Source organism: Danio rerio, chromosome 2 (genome assembly GCF_049306965.1).
Source record: "Danio rerio strain Tuebingen ecotype United States chromosome 2, GRCz12tu, whole genome shotgun sequence".
NCBI classification, from domain to species: domain Eukaryota; kingdom Metazoa; phylum Chordata; class Actinopteri; order Cypriniformes; family Danionidae; genus Danio; species Danio rerio.
This window is the reverse complement of record NC_133177.1, coordinates 25,835,326-25,852,234: the sequence shown is the minus strand read 5'-3', so window position 1 is coordinate 25,852,234 and position 16,909 is coordinate 25,835,326.

Sequence of the window (16,909 nt, the reverse complement as noted above, 5' to 3'; positions counted from 1 at the left end):
ATTCACTGTTGTTGATCCTGGACCATCATCATCATTTAAATACAGCGAAAATACACGGTTGTTGATCCTAGACCATCATCATCATATAAATACAGTGTAAATTCACTATTGTTGATCCTGGACCATCATCATCATTTAAATACACTGTAAATTCACTATTGTTGATCCTGGACCATCATCATCATTTAAATACAGTGTAAATACACTGTTGTTGATCCTGGACCATCATCATCATTTAAATACAGCGAAAATTCACTGTTGTTAATCCTGGACCATCATCATCATTTAAATACAGCGAAAATACACTGTTGTTGATCCTGGACCATCATCATCATTTAAATACAGTGTAAATTCACTGTTGTTGATCCTGGACCATCATCATCATCATTAAAATACAGTGTAAATTCACTATTGTTGATCTTGGACCATCATCATCATTTAAATACAGTGTAAATTCACTATTGTTGATCCTGGACCATCATCATCATTTAAATACAGTGTAAATTCACTATTGTTGATCCTGGACCATCATCATCATTTAAATACAGCGAAAATACACTGTTTTTGATCCTGGGCCATCATCATCATTTAAATACAGTGTAAATTCACTATTGTTGATCCTGGACCATCATCATCATTTAAATACAGCGAAAATACACTGTTTTTGATCCTGGGCCATCATCATCATTTAAATACAGTGTAAATTCACTGTTGTTGATCCTGGACCATCATCATCATTTAAATACAGTGTAAATTCACAATTGTTGATCCTGGACCATCATCATCATTTAAATACAGCGAAAATACACTGTTGTTGATCCTGGACCATCATCATCATTTAAATACAGTGTAAATTCACTGTTGTTGATCCTGGACCATCATCATCATCTTTTAAATACAGTGTAAATTCACTGTTGTTGATCCTGGACCATCATCATCATCTTTTAAATACAGTGTAAATTCACTGTTGTTGATCCTGGACCATCATCATCATCATCATTAAAATACAGTGTAAATTCACTATTGTTGATCCTGGACCATCATCATCATTTAAATACAGTGAAAATACACTGTTGTTGATCCTGGACCATCATCATCATCATTTAAATACAGTGTAAATTCACTGTTGTTGATCCTGGACCATCATCATCATTTAAATACAGCGAAAATACACGGTTGTTGATCCTAGACCATCATCATCATATAAATACAGTGTAAATTCACTATTGTTGATCCTGGACCATCATCATCATTTAAATACACTGTAAATTCTTTATTGTTGATCCTGGACCATCATCATCATTTAAATACAGTGTAAATACACTGTTGTTGATCCTGGACCATCATCATCATTTAAATACAGCGAAAATTCACTGTTGTTAATCCTGGACCATCATCATCATTTAAATACAGTGTAAATTCACTGTTGTTGATCCTGGACCATCATCATCATCATTAAAATACAGTGTAAATTCACTATTGTTGATCTTGGACCATCATCATCATTTAAATACAGTGAAAATACACTGTTGTTGATCCTGGACCATCATCATCATTTAAATACAGTGTAAATTCACTATTGTTGATCCTGGACCATCATCATTTAAATACAGTGTAAATTCACTATTGTTGAACCTGGACCATCATCATCATTTAAATACAGCGAAAATACACTGTTGTTGATCCTGAACCATCATCATCATTTAAATACAGCGAAAATACACTGTTGTTGATCCTGGACCATCATCATCATTTAAATACAGCGAAAATACACTGTTGTTGATCCTGGACCATCATCATCATTTAAATACAGTGTAAATTCACTGTTGTTGATCCTGGACCATCATCATCATCATTAAAATACAGTGTATATTCACTATTGTTGATCTTGGACCATCATCATCATTTAAATACAGCGAAAATACACTGTTGTTGATCCTGGACCATCATCATCATTTAAATACAGCGAAAATTCACTGTTGTTGATCCTGGACCATCATCATCATTTAAATATAGCGAAAATACACTGTTGTTGATCCTGGACCATCATCATTTAAATACAGTGTAAATTCACTATTGTTGATCCGGGACCATCATCATTTAAATAAAGTGTAAATTCACTATTGTTGATCCTGGACCATCATCATTTAAATACAGTGTAAATTCACTATTGTTTATCCTGGACCATCATCATCATTTAAATACAGTGAAAATACACTGTTGTTGATCCTGGACCATCTTCATCATTTAAATACAGTGTAAATTCACTATTGTTGATGCTGGACCATCATCATCATTTAAATACAGTGTAAATTCACTATTGTTGATGCTGGACCATCATCATCTTTTAAATACAGTGTAAATTCACTATTGTTGATCCTGGACCATCATCATCTTTTAAATACAGTGTAAATACACTATTGATGATCCTGGACCATCATCATCATTTAAATACAGTGTAAATTCACCATTGTTGATCCTGGACCATCATCATCATTTAAATACAGTGTAAATTCACTATTGTTGATCCTGGACCATCATCATCATTTAAATACAGCGAAAATTCACTATTGTTGATACTGGACCATCATCATCATTTAAATACAGTGTAAATTCACTATTGTTGATCCTGGACCATCATCATCATTTAAATACAGTGTAAATTCACTGTTGTTGATCCTGGACCATCATCATCATTTAAATACAGTGTAAATTCACTGTTGTTGATCCTGGACCATCATCATCATTTAAATACAGTGTAAATTCACTGTTGTTGATCCTGGACCATCATCATCATCATTTAAATACAGTGTAAATTCACTGTTGTTGATCCTGGACAGTCATCATCATCATTAAAATAAAGTGTAAATTCACTATTGTTGATCCTGGACCATCATCATCATTTAAATACAGTGAAAATACACTGTTGTTGATCCTGGACCATCATCATCATTTAAATACAGCGAAAATACACTTTTGTTGATCCTGGACCATCATCATCATTTAAATATAGCGAAAGTACACTGTTGTTGATACTGGACAATCATCATCATTTAAATACAGTGTAAATTCACTATTGTTGATCCTGGACCATCATCATCATCATTTAAATACAGTGTAAATTTACTATTGTTGATTCTGGACCATCATCATCATTTAAATACAGTGTAAATTCACTGTTGTTGATCCTGGACCATCATCATCATTTAAATACAGTGTAAATTCACTATTGTTGATCCTGGACCATCATCATCATTTAAATACAGTGTAAATTCACTATTGTTGATCCTGGACCATCATCATCATTTAAATACAGCAAAAATACACTGTTGTTGATCCTGGACCATCATCATCATTTAAATACATTGTAAATTCACTATTGTTGATCCTGGACCATCATCATCATTTAAATACAGTGTAAATTCACTGTTGTTGATCCTGGACCATCATCATCATTTAAATACAGTGTAAATTCACTATTGTTGATCCTGGACCATCATCATCATTTAAATACAGTGTAAATTCACTGTTGTTGATCCTGGACCATCATCATCATTTAAATACAGCGAAAATACACTGTTGTTGATCCTGGACCATCATCATCATTTAAATACAGTGTAAATTCACTGTTGTTGATCCTGGACCATCATCATCATCATTAAATACAGTGTAAATTCACTATTGTTGATCCTGGACCATCATCATCATTTAAATACAGTGTAAATTCACTATTGTTGATCCTGGACCATCATCATTTAAATAAAAAGTGTAATTTCACTATTGTTGATCCTGGACCATCATCATCATTTAAATATTGTGTAAATTCACTGTTGTTGATCCTGGACCATCATCATCATTGAAATACAGCGAAAATACACTGTTGTTGATCCTGGACCATCATCATCATTTAAATACCGTGTAAATTCACTATTGTTGATCCTGGACCATCATCATCATCATTTAAATACAGCAAAAATACACTGTTGTTGATCCTGGACCATCATCATCATTTAAATACAGCGAAAATACACTGTTGTTGATCCTGGACCATCATCATCATTTAAAAACAGTGTAAAATCACTATTGTTGATCCTGGACCATCATCATCATTTAAATACAGTGTAAATTCACTGTTGTTGATGCTGGACCATCATCATCATCATTTAAATACAGTGTAAATTCACTGTTGTTGATCCTGGACCATCATCATCATTTAAAAACAGTGTAAAATCACTATTGTTGATCCTGGACCATCATCATCATTTAAATACAGTGTAAATTCACTATTGTTGATCCTGGACCATCATCATCATTTAAATACAGTGTAAATTCACTGTTGTTGATCCTGGACCATCATCATCATTTAAATACAGTGTAAATTCACTATTGTTGATCCTGGACCATCATCATCATTTAAATACAGTGTAAATTCACTGTTGTTGATCCTGGACCATCATCATCATTTAAATACAGCGAAAATACACTGTTGTTGATCCTGGACCATCATCATCATTTAAATACAGTGTAAATTCACTATTGTTGATCCTGGACCATCATCATCATTTAAATACAGTGTAAATTCACTGTTGTTGATCCTGGACCATCATCATCATTTAAATACAGTGTAAATTCACTGTTGTTGATCCTGGACCATCATCATCATTTAAATACAGTGTAAATTCACTGTTGTTGATCCTGGACCATCATCATCATTTAAATACACTGTAAATTCACTATTGTTGATCCTGGACCATCATCATCATTTAAATACAGTGTAAATACACTGTTGTTGATCCTGGACCATCATCATCATTTAAATACAGCGAAAATACACGGTTGTTGATCCTGGACCATCATCATCATTTAAATACAGCGAAAATACACTGTTGTTGATCCTGGACCATCATCATCATTTAAATACAGTGTAAATTCACAGTTGTTGATCCTGGACCATCATCATCATCATTAAATACAGTGTAAATTCACTATTGTTGATCCTGGACCATCATCATCATTTAAATACAGTGTAAATTCACTGTTGTTGATCCTGGACCATCATCATCATCATTTAAATACAGTGTAAATTCACTGTTGTTGATCCTGGATTATCATCATCATTTAAATAAAGCGAAAATACACTGTTGTTGATCCTGGACCATCATCATCATTTAAATACAGTGTAAATTTACTATTGTTGATCCTGGACCATCATCATCATTTAAATACAGTGTAAATTTACTATTGTTGATCCTGGACCATCATCATCATTGAAATACAGTGTAAATTCACTATTGTTGATCCTGGACCATCATCATCATTTAAATACAGTGTAAATACACTGTTGTTGATCCTGGACCATCATCATCATTTACATACAGCGAAAATACACTGTTGTTGATCCTGGACCATCATCATCATTTAAATACAGTGTAAATTCACAGTTGTTGATCCTGGACCATCATCATCATCATTAAATACAGTGTAAATTCACTATTGTTGATCCTGGACCATCATCATCATTTAAATACAGTGTAAATTCACTATTGTTGATCCTGGACCATCATCATTTAAATAAAAAGTGTAATTTCACTATTGTTGATCCTGGACCATCATCATCATTTAAGTATTGTGTAAATTCACTGTTGTTGATCCTGGACCATCATCATCATTGAAATACAGCGAAAATACACTGTTGTTGATCCTGGACCATCATCATCATTTAAATACCGTGTAAATTCACTATTGTTGATCCTGGACCATCATCATCATCATTTAAATACAGCAAAAATACACTGTTGTTGATCCTGGACCATCATCATCATTTAAATACAGCAAAAATACACTGTTGTTGATCCTGGACCATCATCATCATTTAAATACATTGTAAATTCACTATTGTTGATCCTGGACCATCATCATCATCATTTAAATACAGCAAAAATACACTGTTGTTGATCCTGGACCATCATCATCATTTAAAAACAGTGTAAAATCACTATTGTTGATCCTGGACCATCATCATCATTTAAATACAGTGTAAAATCACTATTGTTGATCCTGGACCATCATCATCATTTAAATACAGTGTAAATTCACTGTTGTTGATGCTGGACCATCATCATCATCATTTAAATACAGTGTAAATTCACTGTTGTTGATGCTGGACCATCATCATCATCATTTAAAAACAGTGTAAAATCACTATTGTTGATCCTGGACCATCATCATCATTTAAATACAGTGTAAATTCACTATTGTTGATCCTGGACCATCATCATCATTTAAATACAGTGTAAATTCACTGTTGTTGATCCTGGACCATCATCATCATTTAAATACAGCGAAAATACACTGTTGTTGATCCTGGACCATCATCATCATTTAAATACAGTGTAAATTCACTGTTGTTGATCCTGGACCATCATCATCATTTAAATACAGTGTAAATTCCCTATTGTTGATCCTGGACCATCATCATCATTTAAATAAAGCGAAAATACACTGTTGTTGATCCTGGACCATCATCATCATTTAAATACAGCGAAAATACACTGTTGTTGATCCTGGACCATCATCATCATTTAAATACAGTGTAAATTCACTATTGTTGATCCTGGACCATCATCATCATTTAAATACAGTGTAAATTCACTGTTGTTGATCCTGGACCATCATCATCATTTAAATACAGTGTAAATTCACTATTGTTGATCCTGGACCATCATCATCATTTAAATACAGTGTAAATTCACTGTTGTTGATCCTGGACCATCATCATCATTTAAATACAGTGTAAATTCACTATTGTTGATCCTGGACCATCATCATCATTTAAATACACTGTAAATTCACTATTGTTGATCCTGGACCATCATCATCATTTAAATACAGTGTAAATACACTGTTGTTGATCCTGGACCATCATCATCATTTAAATACAGCGAAAATACACGGTTGTTGATCCTGGACCATCATCATCATTTAAATACAGCGAAAATACACTGTTGTTGATCCTGGACCATCATCATCATTTAAATACAGTGTAAATTCACAGTTGTTGATCCTGGACCATCATCATCATCATTAAATACAGTGTAAATTCACTATTGTTGATCCTGGACCATCATCATCATTTAAATACAGTGTAAATTCACTGTTGTTGATCCTGGACCATCATCATCATCATTTAAATACAGTGTAAATTCACTGTTGTTGATCCTGGATTATCATCATCATTTAAATAAAGCGAAAGTACACTGTTGTTGATCCTGGACAATCATCATCATTTAAATACAGTGTAAATTCACTATTGTTGATCCTGGACCATCATCATCATCATTTAAATACAGTGTAAATTTACTATTGTTGATTCTGGACCATCATCATCATTTAAATACAGCAAAAATACACTGTTGTTGATCCTGGACCATCATCATCATTTAAATACAGCGAAAATACACTGTTGTTGATCCTGGACCATCATCATCATTTAAAAACAGTGTAAAATCACTATTGTTGATCCTGGACCATCATCATCATTTAAATACAGTGTAAAATCACTATTGTTGATCCTGGACCATCATCATCATCTAAATACAGTGTAAATTCACTGTTGTTGATCCTGGACCATCATCATCATCATTTAAATACAGTGTAAATTCACTGTTGTTGATCCTGGACCATCATCATCATTTAAATACAGTGTAAATTCACTATTTTTGATCCTGGACCATCATCATCATTTAAATACAGTGTAAATACACTGTTGTTGATCCTGGACCATCATCATCATTTACATACAGCGTAAATTCTCTATTGTTGATCCTGGACCATCATCATCATCATTTAAATACAGTGTAAATTCACTGTTGTTGATCCTGGACCATCATCATCATTTAAATACAGCGAAAATACACTGTTGTTGATCCTGGACCATCTTCATCATTTAAATACAGTGTAAATTTACTGTTGTTGATCCTGGACCATCATCATCATCATTTAAATACAGCGAAAATACACTGTTGTTCATCCTGGACCATCATCATCATTTAAATACAGTGTAAATTCACTGTTGTTGATCCTGGACCATCATCATCATTTAAATACAGCGAAAATACACTGTTGTTGATCCTGGACCATCATCATCATTTAAATACAGGGAAAATACACTGTTGTTGATCCTGGACCATCTTCATCATTTAAATACAGCGAAAATACACTGTTGTTGATCCTGGACCATCATCATCATTTAAATACAGTGTAAATTCACTATTGTTGAATTTGGACCATCATCATCATTTAAATACAGTGTAAACTCACTGTCGTTGATCCTGGACCATCATCATCATTTAAATACAGCGAAAATACACTGTTGTTGATCCTGGACCATCATCATCATTTAAATACAGCGAAAATACACTGTTGTTGATCCTGGACCATCATCATCATTTAAATACAGGGAAAATACACTGTTGTTGATCCTGGACCATCTTCATCATTTAAATACAGCGAAAATTCACTATTGTTGATCCTGGACCATCATCATCATTTAAATACAGTGTAAACTCACTGTCGTTGATCCTGGACCATCATCATCATTTAAATACAGTGTAAATTCACTATTGTTGATCATCATTTAAATACAGTGTAAATTCACTATTGTTGATCATCATTTAAATACAGTGTAAATTCACTAATGTTGATCCTGGACCATCATCATCATCATTTAAATACAGTGTAAATTCACTGTTGTTGATCCTGGACCATCATCATCATTTAAATACAGTGTAAATTCACTATTGTTGATCCTGGACCATCATCATCATTTAAATATAGTGTAAATTCACTATTGTTGATCCTGGACCATCATCATCATTTAAATACAGTGTAAATTCACTGTTGTTAATCCTGGACCATCATCATCATTTAAATACAGTGTAAATTCACTATTGTTGATCCTGGACCATCATCATCATTTAAATACAGTGTAAATTCACTATTGTTGATCCTGGACCATCATCATCATTTAAATACAGTGTAAATTCACTATTGTTGATCCTGGACCATTATCATCATTTAAATACAGTGTAAATTCACTATTGTTGATCCTGGACCATCATCATCATTTAAATACAGTGTAAATTCACTATTGTTGATCCTGGACCATCATCATCATTTAAATACAGTGTAAATTCACTATTGTTGATCCTGGACCATTATCATCATTTAAATACAGTGTAAACTCACTGTTGTTGATCCTGGACCATCATCCTCATTTAAATACAGCGAAATTACACTGTTATTGATCCTGGACCATCATCATTTAAATACAGTGTAAATTCACTGTTGTTGATCCTGGACCATCATCATCATTTAAATACAGTGTAAATTCACTGTTGTTGATCCTGGACCATCATCATCATTTAAATACAGTGTAAATTCACTATTGTTGATCCTGGACCATCATCATCATTTAAATACAGTGTAAATTCACTATTGTTGATCCTGGACCATTATCATCATTTAAATACAGTGTAAATTCACTATTGTTGATCCTGGACCATCATCATCATTTAAATACAGTGTAAATTCACTATTGTTGATCCTGGACCATCATCATCATCATTTAAATACAGTGTAAATTCACTATTGTTGATCCTGGACCATCATCATCATTTAAATACAGTGTAAATTCACTATTGTTGATCCTGGACCATCATCATCATTTAATTTTGTATTGTTCTAAATGTTGTTCTTTAAACATTAATACATTTTTTTTAAAAAGAAGCTACAAGTAGGCGCGGCCAACCTTCGCCATTTTGTTTGCGCGTCATCGCACCGACCATGGGATACCAAACAAGGGCAAAGAGACGGAGAGAAAAATAAAGCTACAAACACCTGCTTGCATTTTGCTTAGACCTGGCTGCAGCGGCGGTCACACTTGACTTTTCTATCCATAGACTTCCATTCATACACAAGCGAATCCGTCAGACCGGAAGTTTTGCAGTTTGCTGCAGTGCGAAGTTCAAGCTTGGTGAACTCTGACCTGCAAAATCACATCATTTAACTGCGTTAGACCAATCGAGGATCAAAATATGACCTCTCTGGACAGACATTTAAAACATGTAGCAATCGCTCACTTTTTTTAATGTCTAACAATCTTGTTTAATCCTGCCCCTTTTCGCAGCGTCGTACGACAGAATTTCGCACACACAAACTCTACTGTGACCGCAGCTTTAAAAAGACTTTTCTTTAGGAGAATGCCTAATACTTTATTACCTCTGACTCGTTTGTGTTCTGATCACATGTGCTTGGTTGTACACTATAAAGTGTTTAGTCTTTTAAAAACACTGCTGTAATACATTGAACCATTAAACATTAAAGCCATCTTTTGTACCAGGCTGTAAACATGTTTTTATCAGCTGTAAAATTGGCCAATTTACCAATGCAGTCAGAAATCATCTGGATTTCCTGGAGCCAGCCCCCTAAGGTGAGTCGATGAATTACAGTTTTAGTTACTTCTGTATTGGCTTCCCAAGAGAGAGCAGGAGGTTGTTGCTTGGTATCACCTGAAGTATGCCTCGAGGACAGTCAGAGTGGAAAATTGTCACAATTTAGAGCAATTAAAGGGTCTAAATTTTCAAACAATGGGAAAAAGAAGCACGTATCAGGTTTGGGCATAAACTGCTTATTTTATTTTTATAGATCTTAATGTTATTTATTAAAGATTTCTAAACCTCCTCTCTCTCTATCCCTCTCTCTCTCGTGCACATGTGCGGCTTGATAGTGAGACACGCTGTGTGAGTGAGGAGTGCTTGGAGATGCTGTGTGAGTTTTCAAACTTTTCCTTTTTTCCTTTCATTAGAGGTTTCAATTTTTATAAGCAATTGCTGAAAAAATGGGTTTAAAATCTGATGTTTAATTATCCGCTCAGCACGTATGTATAAGTGCATGCAGGCAGATGAGTCAATATTTCTTAAAGCTGAGCTGAAGATATAGGTGAAAGGTAGTTTTGAAGACCAAACTGGCACATTAAGAAGACAATAAGGAACAGGAAAAAACCATAATGGTCGCTACGACATTTAAATTTATGACTCCTATACTCATTTTGGCGAACGTGGTGAGGAAGTTTTGAAGACCAAACTGGCACGTTATGAAGGAGTGTCAGGAAGAGATAAAAGTTGTTTCTGCTACGTTTCAATTAATATAGTATTATATAATATTATGTAATAATGTTATAGAAAGCTCGAACATTATATTGTTACAGCAATTCTTATTTCTTTAATTAAATTAATAAGCAGACTGATTTTCGAATGCAAATACTTTGAGATTCAGGTGTGTGACTGTGAACACACAAATACACTTAATATTATGTAAACATGTTCGTCTTAACATGTTCGTCTTTAAACACAGCTACTATTATCTTAAATGTGCATAAAAAAACTAGTGTTTTCATTATGTGCATTCTTAATGTCTTAAATGCAGTGAATAAAAATTATATCTTTGAAGTTGATGATCCATAAATTTATCACTATTAAGCGTTTACCATAAAGTCAACTTTACGCCAGCCCTGTGGCTTAAGCCCAGAGAATTGTGGAAGTATTCGATTTCGGATGCAGTCCAGGTGTGCCCGTGCATCACTGTCCCCCTGCCTGGACGAAAGCACCTCATTTGCATTTATTTTAAGTAAAAGCCCAGTGACTAGGTGGCGATAATGGATAACTAATGATATGGCGGCTCATCGCTCCCAAAAAACATTAGAAGTTGATTGAAAATATGGGAATAATAGTGTGGGTTAAACTCACCAATATCATATTATCCAATTTGTCATGTCAGTTTTCATTTTAAGGGATTGTTTGTTCTTTTTTTCGTTTTCTATTTTGTGCTCCTCCTCTCTTCATACTTCTAACCATTTTGAACATGTGACTGCAACCGAGCACACATCTTTATCATAGATAAGACTAGAATACAGTAATGTGGTTTTCTAAGTCATTTTTTTAAAAGTTGCTTATTTACCCCCCACCTCTCTCTCTCTCTTTCCCCTCCCCTCACTCTTTCTCTTTCTCACACATGTTGTTATTGGTGGTTTACAAGGACTCTTTATAGGCGTAATGTATTTTATTTAAAAAAATATAACACTTATTATATGGTCCTACTCCTAAAACCAACCCTACAGTAAACCTGTGGCAAAATTAGAATGTGATAAGACCCCGGTAAGTATGTTTTTTAAGTGTTTTACATTACAAGGCTACAAGGCATGTCCTTGTAATCCACCTTAGTAGAGTACAACTGGGTCATACCCATGTCATTATACAAATTTCTGTCTTTTAAACCACTAAAGCTAGTAACACACACACACACACAGACACACACAAGCCAACATAATCCCTTGTGAGACAGAAAATTGCATCTGTAAATGTTCTTTTGTTTGCATCTAAGAAAGTTTCTTTTAAAGCGACACATTTTCTTGTAGGAGTATTGAAAATAATGCATATTAAAAACAAAAACCCTGATGACATATGACACTGATATGTGACCAAAATAAACAAACAAACTGCATCACTGCATTCTGTACATCCCGTGAACTCTTGCTAAGTATTGCAATGCTTACAAGGCGCCTTTCACGTAAAAGCCCAGTTTAATTTGCTGTGGCACATTTGAAATCTTTAGCCAGTATTTAATGCTTCCCGCAGAAGTGCCTTATTGCAAATGTCTCTAACTGACTGCTGACTGCTGTGATTCTAGGCTTGCAGATAGGCAGGCAATAATGTCGCCCAGCTTTATCTCTGGTATTAATTTGACAGGGTCAAGAGTGTGGCTTGGGACAGATCATGACACCTCTCAGGATTTGAGCTGTCTCCTTCATTCCCCCAACAAGTTTTTAACCACCAATATTCCATCAAAAGCTATTAAAGCAAAGCTAGCAAATATGATTAAAATAAGCACAAGCTTTATCCCCCGAGCAGAGGAAATCTGCAGGATTGCTCTGGAAGAGGTTTGAAGGTGTCAGTAACTGCACGCTGCAGTTCTCAGAGTAATCAGAGGTTTTATATCATGCTTAAATGTGTCTGTATTTACAGATTCATGGAATATGCAGAAAAAACAGAGAAGAAACTGCAGTAAATGTGTTTTGGAATTTTTTGAGCTGAGATTTAATGATTTGGGGTTCCTAAAAAATATATGTGGGGCCCCTGAAAAGCACACAAATAACAAGAAGCCCTCTTAAAGAATACTCCACATTTTACAACTCCCCTAGAGTTACTCTTTTTTTTTTTTTGCTCAGTTTTACCATTTTTTCAATTATTCGGCAGTTCTCTGCAAGCATTTTTAGCTTAGCATAAATCATTGAATCAGATTAGACCATTAGCATCTCGCTCAAAAATATATATTTCTTTACATATTCTTATGTAATGATATTACACAGTGCACAAAATAGTCCCTAGCTGATGTGTTTCATTGATATGGCTGCAAAATCCCTTGATTATTACGTCAAACAATAATTAGGTCAACAAAGTTCTTTCTACATTTTTTGGTGCCCACGGTTTAACTTTTTAACACAATTTTATGACAATTCGTAACTTTTTAATTTAGTAGCTATTCGAATGAATTTGTATGATCTCATTTGTACGAAATACTTTTCCCAAATAACGATTGGTTTTAGGTGTGGAGTTTGGGTACACACCTCCTTTTAAAAATCATATGTTTTCATGTAGAAATATTTAGTTTTAACCCAAAAATGACGTCTGTCTGATGAAGAAGAGCCCGAGTCAGAGATTCAATTAAAAAGAAAGTTTACTGAAGATAGTTTGCAGTTTCATTAGCAGAATCCAGCTTCAACACTCGCAAATAAGCTCTATCAGCATTCAGGCTGCTATATTCTTACTTTAAAGTCTATCTAGCGTGAAAAAGAAATCACTTTAAACAGAATTAACAAATGAACAAAATCGCTTTAGACAATATTAACACATATTAAATAACAATAGGAACAGTTGTTTCCAATTCTTCAAGAGTCCAGGTCAAGAGGTTTCCATGACCGCTGACCTGATTTGGTACCTCCTGAAAATAGAGCTTAGACAGACAAAGATAGGGACAAAGACACTTCAACTAAATATTTCTAAATTAGGTCATGTTTTAACTATATTTATTAATCTAAATTATTTCAAAGATGAAAGGCTGATTAAAAAAACATATTAATAAAGTAATGAAAAAAAGATAATGTTGATTCTTGCTGGAATGGATTTAAAGGAAGATATCCAACCCAATCATTCTTATGAATGAAACTGTATGAATTCGTACAAATTAGTCATTTTTCTACCAATATATGTAAAATAGTTATGTTTCCTCAGAAGAGCAGGCTGGGAGCTTCATCTTAATATGATTACAGTTGAAACACTGAAGTCATATTGAATGTTTTGAGAAATAATTATAATTATAACACAGTTATTTACGTAACATGTTGCATTTACATCAGGAAAGCCATTCAGTCTCCAAAACTCAATATTTACAACAACAAAAAGCTTACACTTTTTGTTGAATAAAGAAAAATATAAATAAATTGGCTATGAATGCGACTTTTATCTCCTGGTCGCCTTCCTTTTGCAATTTGTCAGTGTCTTTTTTTCTCAATTTTTTCATCTAATCTTTCCTAGTGTGAAATATGGTTTCTTGGAGAACAGTGTCAGTTTTGCTTGGAATAAAAACTTTTAGATTACGCTAGTCAGTTTAGATTGTTTTCTTATAGCTACATAGTACTTATGTGCCTTAGGTAAGTTAAAAACTCCAGAAATGGTTTTATATGCTCATTTATTACTTTATGCCCGTAGAATCAGAATCTCTACATTGACCATATTAGGAATGGTCATGAATATTAATGAGCTCTGCATCTCTCCGGGCTCTCTCTCCCTCTCTATGGAGTCAAACTAGGTCCATATATAGTTGCAGAATAAAATAAAGTTTTCCAAAAAAAATTCAAGTGTTAAGCAAAAAATAAATTTTAGGTGATGTCATCACCTGGAAAACACTATGGGCCCTATCATACACCTGGCGCAATGTGGCGCAAGGCACGACGCAATTTTTATTTGCTACTTTCAGCTCGGCGCAAGAGTCGTTTTGAAGTGTTGCGCCACGCTGTTTAAAAAGCAAATGCAATGGTGTCGTGTGTGCGCCCACAGGCGTTCTGGTCTAAAAAAGCAGGCGTGTTTTGGCGTGTTGCTATTTTGAGAAACTAGTCTGTTCTTTAGACCAGAACAAAGCCGGTCTGTTGTCTGGCACAGAGTGCGCCTGGTTTACACACTGTTTAATACACACAAGATGTAGAGCAATACACAAATATCTTTACATATGAAAAAGATATAAAATATTAAGAATATATATATAGGATATAATAAGGATATATATAGGATATAAATATAAAGGATTAAAATATTACAAAACATTCTTTTTTAGCATGAATTTAAAAACCACTGATACTTTCTTCATCTCGGGAGACTTTTCAGTTCATTCAATTTGCTTTTGTATAATGTTATCATTATTAGCAGTATTATTTATTATATCCATATTTATATATATATATATATATATATATATATTTTTAAAACAAGCTTAGATTTGTCCACATGTCAGGTTTTAGATATGGGGCACAGCATGTGTATTAGGATATAACTCAGGGTTTTGAACACACTTCGTTATTATTGTTTATTTCTTCATTTGGTGGAAATTAAAACTGAATTTAGAAATACTTTTGAAATAAATCTTTGCGCTTAACAAACGAAATTAATTATTTATAGGCTAATTGATGTCTGTGCGCACAAGGTTTCCCTTTAACCACGAGAGCGAAAGTGAAAGTAGATTATGAGATGCCTTATCTCTCATTTTCGCGCTGTAGATGCTCTGTTTAACTGTTTTCCTGCTAGTGAAATGCTCAGTTTTTCCACCTACACTTACTTTACGTCAAGTGAATAGCAAATGGCGCGATGCAGCTGGCTCTTAAAGGGAATGGGAGATGAGACTCTGATTGTTTATTCTCAAAACACACCTATAACTCATTAAGAAAATAAACTCAACCCTTTTAGACCATGCGCCCTGGCGTTGTAATGAAGTTCACGACCCTTTGGCCGCCGGGAAGAAGGAGGCGGAGAACCGACGTAGTTTTAAAATATTTATTTATAATATGAACGGTAGTTCCTCACGGAGACTGCCGTCTAAACCAAAACAAACGGACGGCAGCTCCTCACAGAGACTGCCGTCAAACTCAAAACAAAAGTAAAACAATATGCCCGGGCCCGGTCCTCTCTCGGCTTCCTCTTCCATCGTTCCTCCTCTTATAGTCCAGAGCTCCTTCCGTGGGATTCAAGACCGGTGCGCACCACAGGTGGATCCACTTACACGCGGCCTCATTCCGTTCCCACGGCTCTCGGCCATGCCCCCTCGCCACAGGCGTAAAGCGGATTTTTCCGTCCTTATATTAGCAAAAATGGATTCTGACACGCCCTGAAAGCGTTTGCGCCCTGCACTCTGCGCATAAACCGTCAAAATAGAGCCCAGTATCACCGAGGTGGTCTTACAACCTAGTAGGTCTGGGCCTGCGGTAAATGTTTATTTTCACTTTGTAGTTCTTTATTTTTGCTAGCAAATTTATTTTTTATTCCTCAAAATTAATTTTGCTTAATACTTGATTTTTTGTTCACAAAACTTTCTTTCATTTTGCAAGTATATATGGCACTAGATTGACTCTATACCTATCTCACTCACACGCACACTGATGTACTCTGAAATTACCAGTATAGACCAAACTCCTGGGGCCTCATGTATCAACGCTGCGTACGCACAAAAACTTTGCGTACGCCAGGTTTCATGCTCAGAAACGCTCACGTTTGGATTTACTAACGATGAACTGAACGTGGGAATATGC